Source organism: Armigeres subalbatus, chromosome 2 (genome assembly GCF_024139115.2).
Source record: "Armigeres subalbatus isolate Guangzhou_Male chromosome 2, GZ_Asu_2, whole genome shotgun sequence".
Taxonomy (NCBI): domain Eukaryota; kingdom Metazoa; phylum Arthropoda; class Insecta; order Diptera; family Culicidae; genus Armigeres; species Armigeres subalbatus.
Genome location: NC_085140.1, coordinates 290999902 through 291018082, shown reverse-complemented (window position 1 = coordinate 291018082; position 18181 = coordinate 290999902). Strand labels below are relative to the sequence as shown.

General features: G+C 36.7%; 1 protein-coding gene across 1 annotated transcript in view; it reads right to left on the bottom strand.

Moving 5' to 3' along the window:
- LOC134212399 (cytochrome b5-related protein-like) overlaps positions 1-18181 on the bottom strand; it is a 198092-nt gene that overhangs the window by 133868 nt on the left and 46043 nt on the right. The gene's annotated exons all lie outside the window — the stretch shown is intronic.

The following is an 18181-nucleotide window of genomic DNA, read 5'->3' as shown; positions in this document are numbered from 1 at the left end:
CTGAGGTGATAAACTGCAAAGAAACCCCTGCCTGTCACTTTCATTCAAATGAGGGAAGTCGACGAAGAGAACCCTCTCCGCGACACCCGCCCCTTACCAGACAGAGCTTGAATTGAGCAATCTACTGTATATTGTCGCAAATTGGTACTTGGGATTAGTACCTTTTCCTATACAGTAGCAGTTGTATACCTGGCCACGTCCTTACAATCACGGAAGGAAGGGAAGGAATGTTAGTTCAACATCTACTAGTGAAGATGCAGGGAACCCATACTACCTTCATAGATGTCTCGGGAAGGAAAATTTGTGTTAGTGGGAAAGGTAAATAATAGGGAGCTCTATTCGACAATATAGAGCGTTTGTCAATAACAGTATAGCATAAAAGTAATAAAATATATTCATCAATTTACTTACGAACCGTCCTAAGGGAAAAACAAAACAAAACACAAAATTTCGGCAAATCGCGCGATCGTTCTGCCGTCCGAAACAAGAGCCAACACGCACTGAACTAATTAACTTTATTACCGGCCGCGCAATGCAAAACACAAAATTTCGGCAAATCGCGCGATCGTTCTGCCGTCCGAAACAAGAGCCAACACGCACTGAACTAATTAACTTTATTACCGACCGCGCAATGCAAAACACGAAATTTCGGCAAATCGCGCGATCGTTCTGCCGTCCGAAACAAGAGCCAACACGCACTGAACTCATTAATCTGTCATCATCGTCATCAACAATAATACGCAAATGAATCTAAAAGTATAAGGTATGTATGCACCTCACAAAACTCTCCACCACTTGTTGGATAGGAAATATGAATATAAATTGTATCGCAGCCATTACCGTTCTATCAGCCACCCATTTGCCATTATCAGGGGGAACTCTACGGCTCTGCAATTATCGCTACGTCACACATCGTTTTTGTTGTTGACTGCCATAAATCGCATACTGAGACTGGAAAATGTTCATGTTCATGAAAAATTAAACTACTAAAAATTTCAGACCGGTGGGTGGACGGTGGGTGGTCCCACAATAGAGCTGAAGCAATAGAAGAAGAGATCACCCTCCATACAGTGTCGAGCACGCTACTTTAGTGTATCGATATGCAGCTCATTAGTAATGTCTTCCAGCAACCCCGAAGTGTCATCATACATGATTTTTTTTGTTTATAATGACTTTGGCATAATATAATAAGCAATTTTTACGATTTTCTGTAAGAAAAAAAATTATTAAATGAAAAATAAATTTAGGTAGGTAGTTGCAGTTAATCTGGATTGCTGACAAAATTGCGTAGAGTTGCCTTTTGTTTGTTCAGTAGATTTTTTGAAAGAATTCTGTGTAATAGTGGCAAGTTCAAGAAAGGAAATCGTTTACTTTTGTGCTTACATGCTTATTACATTCTTGCATGAGCCTAATAGCTCACTCCACGTGATCTTTCACCACGAATTGATTACAATTTAATGGAAAAATACAGAATCACCGTCTTTGACCAGAGGTCGTACAGACTGAACACCTAGCATGAGACAACGGACAGAACATTTACACAACACCCAGTGGACCAGTGGAGAATTTTTCGCATCACGAAAAGTTTTCTCCTTACCGGAGCGGGAATCGAACCCACACTCCATAGCACATGCGCCTAGACGATTGACGTTGCTATCCGCACGGCCACGAAGCCCACAATTTCCAGACCATTTTGATATTCAAGATTTGTGCCCTATTACACTCATTCCAATACTCAATATTTTAAAAAATTTGTTTGTGGAGCCAGTCCTTCGAGCAAAGTGCTCCGCTCTGCGATATTTTTTTTTTATTTGGATTACGTGCCACTAAAGTAGCGTGCTCGACGCTGTATGAAGTGTGACCTCTTTTTGCCTTTCTCGTATACTAAGTATACGGTAAAGGCTATATGATCGCTCCAAAAACAAACTTTTTATAGAAGGCCCGGAGACCCATAGTGTTATATACCAATCGACTCAGTTCGACGAATTGAGGTGATGTCTGTGTGTGTGTGTGTGTGTGTGTGTGTGTGTGTGTGTGTGTGTGTGTGTGTGTGTGTGTGTGTGTGTGTGTGTGCGCAAAACTACTACAAAAATGTCACTCATTTTTCGGGCACATATCCTCAATCGATTTGCTCGCAACAAGTTGAATTCGACGCACAATCCTGTCCCATTGTTTCCTATTTGAAATTGGCCAGATCGAACTATGGGATCTAAAGTTATGGCCAAAATACAAATTCATACAAAAAAATCGCGTAAAAAATGTCACTCATTTTTCGGGCACTTATCCTCAACCGATTTGCTCTCAACAAGTTGCATTCGACGCAGAATCCTGTCCCATTGTTTCCTATTTGAAATTGGCCAGATCGAACTATGGGATCGAAAGTTATGGCCAAAATACAAATTCATATGAAAAAATCGCGTCAAAAATGTCACTCATTTTTCGGGCACATATCCTCAACCGATTTGCTCGCAACAAATTGCATTCGACGCAGAATCCTGTCCCATTGTTTCCTATTTGAAATTGGCCAGACCGGACTATGGGATCGAAAGTTATGGCCAAAATACAAATTCATACGAAAAAATCGCGTAAAAAATGTCACTCATTTTTCGGGCACATATCCTCAACCGATTTACTCGCAATTCGACAGCATTCGACGCAGAATTGTATCCCATTGTTTTCTATTGAAAATTGGCCAGATCGGACTATGGGATCGGAAATTATGGCCAAAATACTTTTTTGCCTTTCTCGTATACTAAGTATACGGTAAAGGCTATATGATCGCTCCAAAAACAAACTTTTTATAGAAGGCCCGGAGACCCATAGTGTTATATACCAATCGACTCAGTTCGACGAATTGAGGTGATGTCTGTGTGTGTGTGTGTGTGTGTGTGTGTGTGTGTGTGTGTGTGTGTATGTGTGTGTGTGTGCGCAAAACTACTACAAAAATGTCACTCATTTTTCGGGCACATATCCTCAATCGATTTGCTCGCAACAAGTTGAATTCGACGCACAATCCTGTCCCATTGTTTCCTATTTGAAATTGGCCAGATCGAACTATGGGATCTAAAGTTATGGCCAAAATACAAATTCATACAAAAAAAATCGCGTAAAAAATGTCACTCATTTTTCGGGCACTTATCCTCAACCGATTTGCTCTCAACAAGCTGCATTCGACGCAGAATCCTGTCCCATTGTTTCCTATTTGAAATTGGCCAGATCGGACTATGGGATCGGAAGTTATGGCCAAAATACAAATTCATACGAAAAAATCACGTAAAAAATGTCACTCATTTTTCGGGCACTTATCCTCAACCGATTTGCTTGAAACAAGTTGCATTCGACGCAGAATCCTGTCCATTGTTTCCTATTTGAAGTTGGCCAGATCGGACTATGGGATCGAAAGTTATGGCCAAAATACAAATTCATACGAAAAAATCGCGTAAAAATGTCACTCATTTTTCGGGCAGTTATCCTCAACCGATTTGCTCGCAGCAAGTTGCATTCAACGTAGAATCCTATCCCATTGTTTCCTATTTGAAATTGGCCAGATCGGACTATGGGATCGAAAGTTATGGCCAAAATACAAATTCATACGAAAAAATCGCGTAAAAAATGTCACTCATTTTTCGGGCACTTATCCTTAACCGATTTGCTCGCAACAAGTTGCATTCGACGTAGAATCCTGTCCCATTATTTCCTATCTGAAATTGGCCAGATCGGATTGGCCACCATTGCCTCCATCCGGGCAGCGCCTTCTTTTAAAGAAGGAATCACATCCTCCATTGCCATAATCCGGGCAAGCACCTACTATTAAAAACCCAGATTAATCCACCTAGCGGTGATGGTGCCTTTCTCGATCGTTCAAAAGGTTTGGAAAAATCTAAAATAACACTAATATGTGGATTGGTATCATTTTTCATATTTGTTTATATGCATAAAAAAAATCTCGCCAAACGCAATTTGTTGCAAACAAATCGGATGAGCATAAGAGCAAAAAATGGCATTTTATTTTGTAGTTTTAAAATTAGTATTTTCGCCATAACTTTCGACCCAATTGTACGATGCGGCCAAGTTTCTATAGGAAACAATGGGACAAGATTCTGCGTCGAATGCAATCTGTTGCGAGCGACATGAGAAGCACACATATTGCACATCTATCACAGTAACTTACAGTCACTCTCAAAATTGAGCGTACACAAGGATTAGATGAATATATTCGAAAATTCCAAAGGAAATTTAATTGTTGGCTCAGTTGTTTTTAATGCATTTCAGTATTCATCCCTTCCTTCAATGTATGCGTACATAAAATGGTTGAATTTTTTTCTCTAAAGTTCATTTATTTGAAAATAATTTCAAAATACGCCGATTAGATGTGACAAAATTGAGCGTACAGTGATTTTTTTTCTATAAAATTCTTATTATAAACACGATTAATGTATTTTAATATTGTTTTTTCATGATTATATTTATAATAATAAACATCCGCTACTTAAACATTCAATGTTTTGAAATTAAACCATGTTTTGGTCAAAATGGCGAACAAGTGAGAGGTAAGAACATTGCTATTTAACAATTCAATGCCTGTGGGCAAAATAAATGCTTTAATTTGTATGTTTCACCGGCATCGTATCTTATATATGATAAATATTCGAAATCGAGCGAGACATACGATTAATTTGTCAAAATTCAGTCGGTAAATGATGAAAACAGATGTAAACATACAGAGAAAACGACAAATGTTAGGAATGACATATTTCAAATTTAGTATGTCTTTAACTTAAATTTGTTTTAAAGCTCGATTATTGTCTCAGGTCTATCATTAAGAGTAGTATTATTGAATCCAATCATTCACAGTCGAATTCTAAAAGTACAAGGTGCATGTTAAGGTACCGAACATAAAAACAGCTTTTCAACCCCGTAGATCACTTCTGATTGAATATTGAAAAGATAGCTTAAAATCGTAATTTCATTATTAAATTTGGATTAAACGCCACGATCTGTTACCATAAGGGATACAATTGGATGATTTCCATGTGACGAGTAAAAATAAACTTTTTTAAGAGTTCGACAGCTTATTTAATAATATCTTAGTGAATTCAAATGATTCAACCAAATTTGTCCCTACGGTTACTGAGTCTTCAAATATAAAATTACATCTTATAATGTATCCGTGTGCTGCTCTTTTATTAATATTATTATTAATGAGTGTCCTGAGCTTATAAGCTACCTATACATCGACTTTTAAATAAAGTCATACTTAATTTGAAATATGCCATTCCCAACATTTGTCGTTTTCTCTGTATGTTTACATCTGTTTTCATCATTTACCGACTGATTTTTCCTAAATTTATTGTGTGTCCCGCTCGATTTCGATTATCTATCATATATAAGACATGATGCCGGTGAAATCCATATCTTAGACCATCTATTTTGCCCAGCAGCATTGAATTGTTAAATAGCATTGTTTAAACATCTTAATTGTTCGCCATTTTGACCAAAATATGGTTTAATTCAAAAACATTGAATGTTTAAGTAGCGGATATTTATTATTATAAATATAATCATGAAAAAATAACATTAAATGACATTAATCGCTTTTATAATAAGAAATTTTACAGAAAAACATTCGCTGTACGCTCAATTTTGTCACATCTAATAGGCATATTTTGAGATTATTTTCAAATAAATGAACTTTAGAGAAAAAATTTCAACCATTTTATGTGTGCATACATTGAAGGAAGGGATGAATATTGAAATGCATTAAAAACAACCGAGCCAACAATTAAATTTCCTTTGGAATTTTCGAATATATTCATATAATCCTTGCTGTACGCTCAATTTTGAGAGTGACTGTATATATTATCGGATTCAGTTACAATATGGTTACTGCAACCAGATTTGTTGAACTTGTGTTGCTTGGGGAATAGATGAAGTCTAAGTGCTAAAAAGTGAGCTAGACTTTTTTGAACTCTTTTTCACAATAAATAGTAATTTTACCATAACTTCTAAGCCCATAGTCCGATCTGGACAATTTTCAATAAGAAACAATGAGACATTCTGCGTCGAATGCAATTTAATGCGAGCAAATCGGTTGAGGAAAAGTGCCTGAAAAATGAGTAACATTTTTTTAGCGATTTTGCCATAAAATACTTAGTATACGAGAAAGGCAAAAATGGTATAATTTTCGATCCCATAGTCCGATATGGCCAATTTTCAATAGGAAACAACGGGACAGGATTCTGCGTCGAATGCAACTTGTTGTGAGCAAATCGATTGAGGATAAGTGCCCGGAAAATGAGTGACATTTTTTACGCGATTTTTTCGTATGAATTTGTATTTTGACCATAACTTTCGATCCCATAGTCCGATCTGGCCAGTTTCAAATAGGAAACAATGGGACAAGATTCTACGTCGAATGCAACTTGTTGCGAGCAAATCGGTTGAGGATAAGTGCCCGAAAAATGAGTGACATTTTTTACGCGATTTTTTCGTATGAATTTGTATTTTGGCCATAACTTCTGATCCCATAGTTCGATCTGGCCAATTTCAAATAGAAAACAATGGGACAGGATTCTGCATCGAATGCAACTTGTTGCAAGCAAATCGGTTGAGGATAAGTGCCCGAAAAATGAGTGACATTTTTTACGCGATTTTTTCGTTTGAATTTGTATTTTGGCCATAACTTCTGATCTCATAGTCCGATCTGACCAATTTCAAAAAGGAAACAATGGGATAGGATTCTGCGTCGAATGCAACTTGTTGCGAGCAAATCGGTTGAGGATATGTGCCCGAAAAATGAGTGACATTTTTTACGCAATTTTTTCGTATGAATTTGTATTTTAACCATAACTTCTGATCCCATAGTCCGATCTGACCAATTTCAAATAGGAAACAATGGGATAGGATTCTGCGTCGAATTCAACTTGTTGCGAGCAAATCGGTTGAGAATAAGTGCCCGAAAAATGAGTGACATTTTTTACGCAATTTTTCCGTATGAATTTGTATTTTGATCATAACTTTCGATCCCATAGTCCGATCTGGCCAGTTTCAAATAGGAAACAATGGGACAGGATTCTTCGTCGAATGCAACTTGTTGCGAGCAAATCGGTTGAGGATATGTGCCCGAAAAATGAGTGACATTTTTTACGCAATTTTTTCGTATGAATTTGTATTTTAACCATAACTTCTGATCCCATAGTCCGATCTGACCAATTTCAAATAGGAAACAATGGGATAAGATTCTGCCCGAAAAATGAGTGACATTTTTTACGCAATTTTTTCGTATGAATTTGTATTTTGGCCATCACTTCTGATCCCATAGTCCGATCTGACCATTTTCAAATAGGAAACAATGGGACAGGATTCTGCGTCGAATGCAACTTGTTGCGAGCAAATCGGTTGAGAATAAGTGCCCGAAAAATGAGTGACATTTTTTACGCGAATTTTTTCGTATGAATTTGTATTTTGACCATAACTTTCGATCCCATAGTCCGATCTGGCCAGTTTCAAATAGGAAACAATGTGACAGGATTCTGCGTCGAATGCAACTTGTTGCAAGCAAATCGGTTGAGGATAAGTGCCCGAAAAATGAGTGACATTTTTTACGCGATTTTTTCGTATGAATTTGTATTTTGGCCATAACTTCTGATCCCATAGTTCGATCTGACCAATTTCAAATAGGAAACAATGGGACAGGATTCTGCGTCGAATGCAACTTGTTGCGAGCAAATCGGTTGAGGATAAGTGCCCGAAAAATGAGTGACATTTTTTGAGTAGTTTTGCGCACACACACACACACACATACACACACACACACACACACACACACACACACACACACACACACACACAGACATCACCTCGATTCGTCGAACTGAGTCGATTGGTATATAACACTATGGGTCTCCGGGCCTTCTATAAAAAGTTTGTTTTTGGAGCGATCATATAGCCTTTACCGTATACTTAGTATACGAGAAAGGCAAAAAGGGATCACATCATTCATTGCCCTAATACGGCCACACGCCTACTTTTAAAGAGGGGATTACATCCACCACTGCTCTAATCCAGGCATGCACCTACTTTTGCATTGCATTGCAAATGCATTCTTTCCACGAGAGGATAATGTCTTTTTAATATTGTTATCAACAGGTGTTATATTTACTATTCCGGGATGTTTCCCGCACCACTTAGTCACCATTTAGCGAACGCAAAGAAAAATTATGCCAAATGTCCGTTATGCCAAAAGACCCTCACTTTTGACGTTGGTTACAATTATGCCAAATGTCCGTTATGCCAAATGGCCTTTATGCCAAATGACCTTATGCCAAATGGCGTTATGCCAAATGACTTTATGCCAAATGGCCCGCTCCCTGAAAAATGAGACCAATCCACATATAAGTGTTATTTTAGATTTTTCCAAACCTTTTGAACGAACGAGAAAGGCACCATCACCGCTAGGTGGATTAATCTGGGTTTTTCTATTGCTTCTGGTCCGTTGAGGGATCACTTAGCGTCCACCTATCGGTCTGAAATTTTCAGCAGTATCATTTTTCATGAAAACGAACACTTTCCAGGTACGAAACCATATCATTTCGCCTTTTTGAAAAATAAGGTTCGACCCAGTGCACTATGGCCCAGGAAAAGATTAATTTTACCCCAAAACTACATTTTTTAGAAAAAAGTGCTGTTTTACAAAATTGTTCGGAATAATAAGGCCATCATTATGGTGCTTTCAAAAAATAGGGTGGCCCATTATATAAAAAAGTTTAGTTTTTTTTCACGGGATACTGACATGTAATGTTTAACAAAGCTGTAGCACAGCTTATTCCAATGAATTTTGCTAAAAATGCTTTTTCTTTAGCTCTTAAGTTGATTTAGAGCAATTTAACCTACTTGAATTAGGATGTCCCTAAAAACAGTATTTTTGATCTATTTTTGTTTTGTTTTCGGCTTTCCGAAAAAGATGTCTTCGGGTTATTTTTAGAGCTAAAAAAATGCAACTTTTGATGTATAAATATGCTCAATATCTATTTCGGATCAAAAGTTATAATTGTACTTCTGCCAAAATTACTTCTTTTTCAAAAGCTTATATTTCCGATTCGGGCAGACCAAAAAATATGTTCATACGACATTTGGAAGACCAATTCACATTCTTTATTTTGTCAAAAAGTTAGAGATATGTTATTTTTTTTATCTTAAGTTTTGCCAATTTTACTAATGTCATATTTTTTCAAGTAAATTGATATAACTCGACAACGGAAAACGATACAGACGATGTTTTTATAGCAAAACACGCATTTTGAAAAGCCACAAAAGTCTTTAGAAGGTGGCATTCGTGAGAAATTAAAAATAAAATGAGCAGATCAAAAATATTGTTTTTTGAGGAGCACCCTAATCCTAGTAAGAAAAAAAGCTCCAAACAAGTGAACTTAAGAGCTGCAGAAATTTTTTATAAGACATTGAAAAAATGATTGGGAAAAACTGCGCCATAATTTTGTAGAATATTTTATGTGAATAGTATCCAAGTATCCAGAACAACTTTGTAGAACCTTTGTAGAACCCGAAAAAGCATCTTTTCTCGTTAATCTTGCAATAGGGTGATAATGAAAAAGCTTATAAAAAGGGCTAAAGCTGTAGATTTCATATTTTCATTTTTTTAAGAATGTCACCTTCTGAAGACTTTTCGGGCTTTTCAAGGCGCACGTTTTGCCATAAGAACATCGTCTGTATCTTTTTCCATTCTCGAGTTATATCAATTCACTTGAAAAAAAATATTACTTCAGCAAAATTGGTAAAACTAGAGATAAAAAATAACATATCTCCATTTTTTGACATAAAGAAGAATATAAATTGCTCTTTCAAATGCAGTGTGAACATTTTTTTTGTTCTGCCCCAATCGGAGATATAAACTTATGAAAAAACCCAGATTAATCCACCTAGCAGTGATGATGCCTTTCTCGTGCATTATAAAATATATTGAAAAAATCACATTAGAAAGGTCAAAAAAGCTCTTTGGGGGAATAGATCACATTTTTTCGATCATTTTTAATATTTTTGCCTTGCCACCATTCGAAAAAAATTGTTCTTTAAATTTTCAAGGGGGACCTTTGGGGAAAAACAATGATTTTTCAATAATTCCGAAAAGCAATGATCGGGCCCATTTCCAATAGCAAACAATTCCCCGTCGAATGCAACTTGTTGCGAGTAAATCGGATAATTCTAAGTTCTAAAAAGTGTGCCTACAAAATTTGTACACATACACAAAAAAACAGACGTCACCTCAGTTTGTCGAGCTGAGTCGATCGGTATATAACACTATGGGTCTCCGGGCCTTCTATCAAGTTTTTTTAGCAATCATATAGCCTTTCGGTACAACTTTGTTGTACGAGAAAGGAAAAAATGCATATGTTACAAATATGCGATCGTGCGATAGTACAATGATTAGCGATAGTAAATACAATGATTAGCGCAACGGCGCGTTTTGAAAAATACATATGGATTAAAATTCGATATGTTTCCAACTTTCCTGATTCCCACGTAGTGTTTTTTCACCAATGTAATATTAAAGTTCAATAATGCTAGTTGTATGTCATACATTGATTTTGCATCCCTTTGTGTAATAATTGTACAAGTACATTTGTGAAAATGAAACCAACAATTCACATAAATATAAATGAAAAAAGCCGCATAATATGGAAATAAGGAGGTGTATGAAATCACCCATATGCCCAAACTACATCATCATTCCACCCAAACCAGAAAGCAGTCAAAGCAGTGGCTAACTGCACGCCTCTTCTTTCCTTCCAAAGCATGAAACAAAATGGCAGCAAACGTAACGAGCGCACGAGAAAGCATGTACGTAGGTATGCGATTTTTATTTCCAACGATGAAACTTTTACAGCTGTGTTGATGCGAGCGGATGAAGTCATCGGCTTCGGGACTCTAGCGCGTGTGTGTTCGTCTATTAGTTTTCGTGTTCCACATTTGAAGCTTTGGAAAACTTTGCTTGAGAGGTTAGCATCATCAATAAAGCACGAAAGAAGCAACACAAACATTCATGCTGTCAGTTATATACACGGTGCGAAATTCATTCACCGCATGCAGAAATGCTACACCCTTAATTTGTTTTACTCAATATTGTGCGGTTACTTGCTAAGTTTTTTATAACTTTATTAAAGTGTTATTTTAATCTCCAGATTATGTTCAACACCGTACTTGCTAAATGGACACGGTCGGTTAAAGTAGCTGTTCCTTAAATAGTTCGTTAAAGTAGTCGCTAGATTATTCGCTGTTGGTTTGAGCGAGACAGAGTATATGTCAAAAAATTAACCAGCAATCTGCGGTGTATTGTTCGAAATGAACGTTTATCAGCAATGGACTTTCTGCTGTACTATAGATCTCGCATAATTTATCAAAAGGACCTAAGTAACATTTTTTTCATGAATTAATTTGAGTACTGCAATCAACAGAACAACATGAAAGCTATTGATTGCAGTATTCAAATTAATTCATGAAAAAAAAAGTTACTTACGTCCTTTTGAAAAGTTGAGCGAGAATTCATGAAAAAAATTTACTTAGGTCCTTTTGAAAAGTTATGCGGGAAATGTAATAAAATGCGTAAAGCCAAAATAGAACTTTTTGGGCACTTGCAAGTGTTCTGATTGTTTAAGTTGACTTTTTGTAAATTTATTGGTCAATATTTAAGAAGTGCAGTTAAAAGAAAAGTGCATACTTAGTTTTTTCAAATTTGATTCAGACTATCTTTTGAAAAGGGTCAAACTTGTTTTTACTGATTTTTTCAAATGGATATAATCGAAAAACGACCCTTCCTACAAAAAAGTGTTGTATGGGTGACTATCGCAAAATCAGTCAAACTTTCTAATAAAACTTTTTGAAAAACTCAAAATTGAACCCTACACTAAAAAAATCGATTTAAAAAATTAAAAGTCGATTTGCAAAAAAACGCCCTTTTCGATTTGGACGAAATTTTGTCTCAAGATAGGTGATTATGTTCCCTACCAACCGTCCATACATCGCAAGCTGGGCACTTTGAAGAGAAAAAATTTTTTTTACAAAAACTTTTTCTTGACGGAATTGATTTTTTCAGTGTCTTTAAGGGGTGGATTTAACATATGTATACATAATATACTCATATTAAGTATTCATGTACAGTCAGGCAGAGTACAATGTTTTGGTCGTAACTGGTCGCAACTAGAAATACTAGAATAAGAGATCGGCGAAGACGCCATCTTGGTTCCAATCGAACCGTCAAAAGTGGTTCCATTTCGACTTGTTTACTTTTTGCTTCCATAAGAAGCAAGCAAAAAGTTCAAGTGCTGCCAGTATCATTGTCATGATTTCATGCATTTTCATACGTTGCCATTTCGACAGTTTTCACTCCGCCGGTCTCTGGTTATAGGGTGGCTAGTCGCAACTAAAGAAGCTAATAATGGAATATAATATTTTTTTTGAAGATATAAACCCCTTCTTAATATTACTCTTAATTTAAAAACAAACTATATTTAGTGACTAAATTAGACAATGTATCATAAAAATAGATTTGCTTGGGGTTCTATAACGATGGCTTTCATTGGTTTAATTTCAGATGAAAATACACTGAAAATAATTCCGACAAGAAAAGTTTTTGTTAGAAAAACTTTTTTTCCTTAAGAGTGCCCAGCTTGCGATGTATGGACGGTTGGTAGGGAACATAATCACCTATCTTGAGACAAAATTTCATTTAAATAAAAAAGGGCGTTTTTTCGCAAATCGACTTTAAAATTTTTAAACTGATTTTTTTCAGTGTAGGGCTCAATTTGGATTGTTTCCGATATTTTCACTAGAAAGTTTGACTGATTTTGCGATGGTCACCCATACAACACTTTTTTGTGGGATGCGTCGTTTTTCTATTATATCCATTTGAAAATATTAGCAAAAAAATTTCAGCTCTTTTCAAAGGATAGTCTAGATTAAATTTGGAAAAACATTTTTGTTTTCATTTCGGATCATCTGGTGATTTTTCATTTCTCATTTTTCATTTCTTACTTCTTACTTTTCACTCCTCACTTCGCAATTCTCACGTCTCACTTTTCACTTCTCACTGCTCACATCGGCCCATAGTGGAAAGAAATGGCAGAAATGACGCTTAACTTTTAAAAAGAACATATGTCACCTTTTATTCATGAACTGCAATCAAAAGCTATCATATTGGTCTGTTGATCGCAATATTAAAATTCATTCATGAAAATATGTTTCTTAGGTCATTTTGAAAAAATAAACGAGAATTTTCAGTGTATACATGAAATCTTAAAATAGGTACTTTTTAACTCATTAATGGGTTTCTATGTTTCTTTGTGAAGTTTTTTCTTCCGTGTAAGCTGTGTATTCTATGCTGTCAGTGTGCCGGTTTCGAATAAATTGTGTCTTGGGAGAACATAACCTAGAAAATCGATAGCTTATTTGTTACGAAATAATGATGTCTCATAACTCTTTGAATATTTACTATTTTTTGAGAAGTGCCATCATTATGAAACTCAATAGTGAACAAGAAGAAAACATTCCCCATCGAATGCAACTTGTTGTAGCAAAATCGATTCAGGTTTAGTACTAGAAAAATTGGCTAATGTTTCAATGTGCACACACATACGCACACACACACACACGGACACACACACGGACAGACAGACATTTGCTCAGTTTGTCGAGCTGAATCGAATGGTATATAATACTATGGGTCTACAAGCGCTCTATAAAAAGTACGTTTTGGGAGTGAAATGAAAGCCTTTCTGGTACAACTTTGTTGTACGAGAAAGGCAAAACGTAATTTGGCAGAAAAACGGATATAACTTTTCATCGGCAAAAGATATTGAGCATATACCAGGGTTCGGATTTCTCACTCACTCACGCGACATCAGATCTCTCCACCATGCATTTTATCCGGATAAATTACAGTGCGATAAACTCCGGCACAAGCGATGGTGCGAAAAATTGTTATCCTTCTTCCCATGTTTCGCGAAAATCAAATGCTGCTTACTTTGCCTTTCCAAACTGATTGAATCTGACGATGCGACACGATAAGCAAAAGGTTCAATACAGCAGTTTTTCTCTTCGCTTTCAATAAATTCATGTGGTGGCATGGTTATAGTGGGTGCTCTAAACATTTTAAAATTGATTTGGGCTCGAACCCCATTGCGGTCCTGAATTTGTGTAAATATGCTTGTAAAATTTATCTGGAGATGCGACGAGAAGGAAAATTTGTGGATTACAATTAAATTATCCGACGAGTCAGCGTTCACGAAGTTATCACCCGACATTCTATCCGGATAAAAATGTTGTGTGAGAATACTTCCTAACAGGGGAACATAAAAAATCACACTCCGCTTAATGGATTAATCGTAGGTTTTTATTCATATGAGTGAGAACTCCGAAGCCTGACACATACCCATCAAAAGTTGCATTTTTTGAGCTCTAAAAGTCACTTGAAGACGACTCCAATTAGATCAAAAGTAGATAAAAAATACTGTTTTTTAGGGAGTAGGTGAAATTGATCTAAATCAGCCAACTTAAGAGCTAATGAAAAAGCTTTTTCGGCCAAATTTATTGGAATAAGCTGCTCTATAACTTTGTGGAACATTACATGTCAGTATTCCGTGAAAGAAAAAACAAATTTTTTCGAACTTTTTTATATAATGGGCCACCCTATTTTTTGATAGCACCATATTGTATAACATCATTTTTTTTCTTTAAAAAATATAGTTTTGGCGTACAATGCATCTTTCCACGTAAATCTGTATCCGGAACCATAGTGTAGTGATCATATAGAGGGGAAGGTGGTTTCAGCAAAAAACCACGATAAATTATATGGCGGAAGAGGGTTACAAATCTGTCCGGATGCTGATTAAGCTTTTTCAGCCTATCCAGCTTGCTATAAGAAAATCGATTACATTTTGCATCGTTGAGTGCCTATGAAAATCGTCAAGGGTTGCATGTCTATCATTGTGGCAGCCACGAACATGAAGTAATGGGGGAGGTTCCTTCATCAGTGCTGCCACCTGGAAAGGTTTAGAGAAAAAGTAGAAACATGGAAATTTGACATGGCATGATATAGAAAATAAGAATTAAAATGTCTCTAGAAATTTATATAAATTTTTTTGTCAAACAATTTTTATTTTGTGGGGTTAGAAATTCAACAATCTTAAGCATTAATTGATTATTCGAAAAAAAATATAAATATTGAGATATCATGTCTATGTGTCTTTTAGAATTCTAACCCCGTAAACCAAAAATTTTTTGAGAAAAAAACCTTAATTTTTGTTTTATAACAAAAATATATACTTCATTTCCTATACCACACCGTGTGAAATTTCAATGATTCTACTTTTTCTCTCGATGACACCTGGTGGTCTTCTCCTCCCCTATAGAATAGGTGTTGCGTAGCTCAATGTTATTACAAAGACTGTATTTTTCGTTATTTCCATGCGACGATACAGAATATTCACCCATATTCTTGTTTACGTACGAACGCGCTTTCGAACGAAAGTTGAAGCGCATTCCCGTTTACGCCAGCAAAATCAAATGGAGAAACGGTTCGAACGAATCGCATTCGTTCGAAAGTATCGTTCGTCCGTAAACAAGAATAAGGGTGATTGCCTGTTCCATCACGTTTTGCAAACGTGAAAACGGTCTGTGCAATAAACATTTTTCCCTCACTTCCACTGTTACGAAAACTTGATTTGCTTCTATTCTCTGCTCTTTCAGCCTTTATGTGCCATCACCAATGAAGATGGGGATGCCAAGCTTCCAGTTTTATCTGGATTCATCCAGTTTTTATGCATGATTCGGAGATACAAATTAACTTGTGTCTGTTCCAGTTTTTCTCCAAATTGTCCAGATTTATCGAGACAAAGTGAGAAAAAGTTGAAATCATGAAGTATGTACTCAAATGTCTCAATGTAGAATTCATTCAAATTTGGTAGTATGGAGCCTGTTTTTTAACTAGGTGCTTACAATTTTTGAAAGCGTTTTTGCTTACGCTCTTCTCTGAAATAAGGCTAGATCCAAAATGGCACACCATTCGCAAATTGTCTTTTCTTGGTAATGAAGAACCCAAATGGAATCGCTCACAAGTCGAACAATGAATATTTTCTCATGACTACGAAAAGTTTTCCCATAATCGTGATTCCTCGAAAAAAATAACTCAGGAAAAATTAATCTGAAATCGAAAACAAACCAACATGGGTGCAATGTTTGGTTCGAATGGTTCAATTAATGCTATCGCCGCGCAGAAGCAAGATTAATAATATGTAGGTAGAAATCGAAATTTGAATTATAAATGTCTTAACCGAAAATGAAGTGAGATCGGCCGGGTGAGAAAAACCTGCCTGGTTTCGTTTAGTGAAGATCAGCGGTTATCAAATGCAGAGAAACCTGATTTTTTTTATGAACATTCGCAAATCAACTGCACATCTTTCACTAATATTATAGATATGCATGAGTGGTGTGAAATAGAAAAAGCAGCAAAGAACTTTCGCTAAAAAGATGCGAAGGTGATTCCGAGCCGTCTTAAAAATGTGGGGCGAAGACAATATCAAACAGTTCGCGCTTCTGCTATGAAATATGGCGAGATTTGCGTATCGCTATTTTGAGAAGTGCCAATTTCAGGAATAATGTTTCAAAGTTGGATAGCAATTCTGAACCTTTTTGAAAATTGACTCAAAAGTCATTAAGAAGGTTAAGTTAGTTAAATTGTTAAGTTAAGTTAAAGTTGTTAAGTTGTTAAGTTAAATTGTATAAATAAATGGCGAAAACAACAAAATACTTACTTAGTAGCTCGAGAATGCCTAAATTTTAGTCTAGGTCACACTAATCCTGATAATATCCTGATAATATATTATATTACGTGGAGGTTCGAAAACAATCAAGAGAAAGTTTTTGACCATGTGGAACTAATTTGGAAATATGGGCCCCTTATCTTTATCTTTTTTTGGTAAATTTATTCAACCGACGCACATAGGAGTATGCAGTGTAAAATGGTGGCCAAAACAATGTCAATCATTTTGTCTTCTGCTAATGCATTCAATGAAAAGTAAAGCATTTTGTTGATGTTGTGCTCTTTGTATTGATCTAATAGTGAAATATGACCACTGGAGGCGTCAGTTATTGTTATTTGACAGAGCGCGCCTTGGCGCAAGAACGCTCCCTTTGAGCACTACAGCGTGCTTGCGACGAGTAGTGTCCACCTCTGACTTCTCTAATGAGTATGATTTTTATGTTAATCTTCATTCTTCGATTATTACTTTACTAAATATTCCAAAAAGATGTACTTTGTTTGTTCACTTCGTCTATATCAATTTGTCATCGGATAATGTTAACGTTCCTGAATTTCATTCATTTATTTAGTTTACATCTAAAAAGATAACACTGAATCAACAATTTGACGCCACAATAAACGGTTCGAAGCCGCATCTCTCCATCCTCGAATGCGCCCCACGCTCGCCAAGTCTTTTGCACCTGGTCTGCCCACTATGCTCGCTGTGCTCCACCCCGTCTCGTACCTGCCGGATCGGAAGCGAACACCATCTTTGCAGGGTTGCTGTCTGGCATTCTTGCAACATGCCCTGCCCATCATACCCTTCCGGCTTTAGCTACCTTCTGGATACTGGGTTCGCCGTAGAGCTGAGCGAGCTCGTGATTCATTCCTCGCCGCCACACACCGTCTTCTTGCACGCCGCCAAAGATGGTCCTAAGCACCCGTCTCTCGAATACTCCGAGTGCTTCCAAGTCCTCCTCGAGCATTGCCCATATTTCATGTCCGTAGGGGACTACCGGTCTTATCACCGTCTTGTACATGACACATTTGGTGCGGTGGCGAATCTTTTTTTACCGCAGTTTTTTTCTGGAGCTCGTAGCAACCTTCCACAGATGATGCGCCTTCGTATTTTACGACTAACATTGTTATCAGCCGTTAGCAAGGATCCAAGGTAGACAAATTCCTCGACCACCTCGAAGGTATCCTCGTCTATCGTAACACTGCTTCCCAGGCGAGCCCTGTCGCGCTCGGTTCCGCCCACAAGCATGTACTTTGTCTTCGATGCATTCACCACCAGTCCAACTTTTGTTGCTTCACGTTTCAAGCGGGTGTTCAGTTCTGCCACCTTTGCAAATGTTCGGGCGACAATGTCCA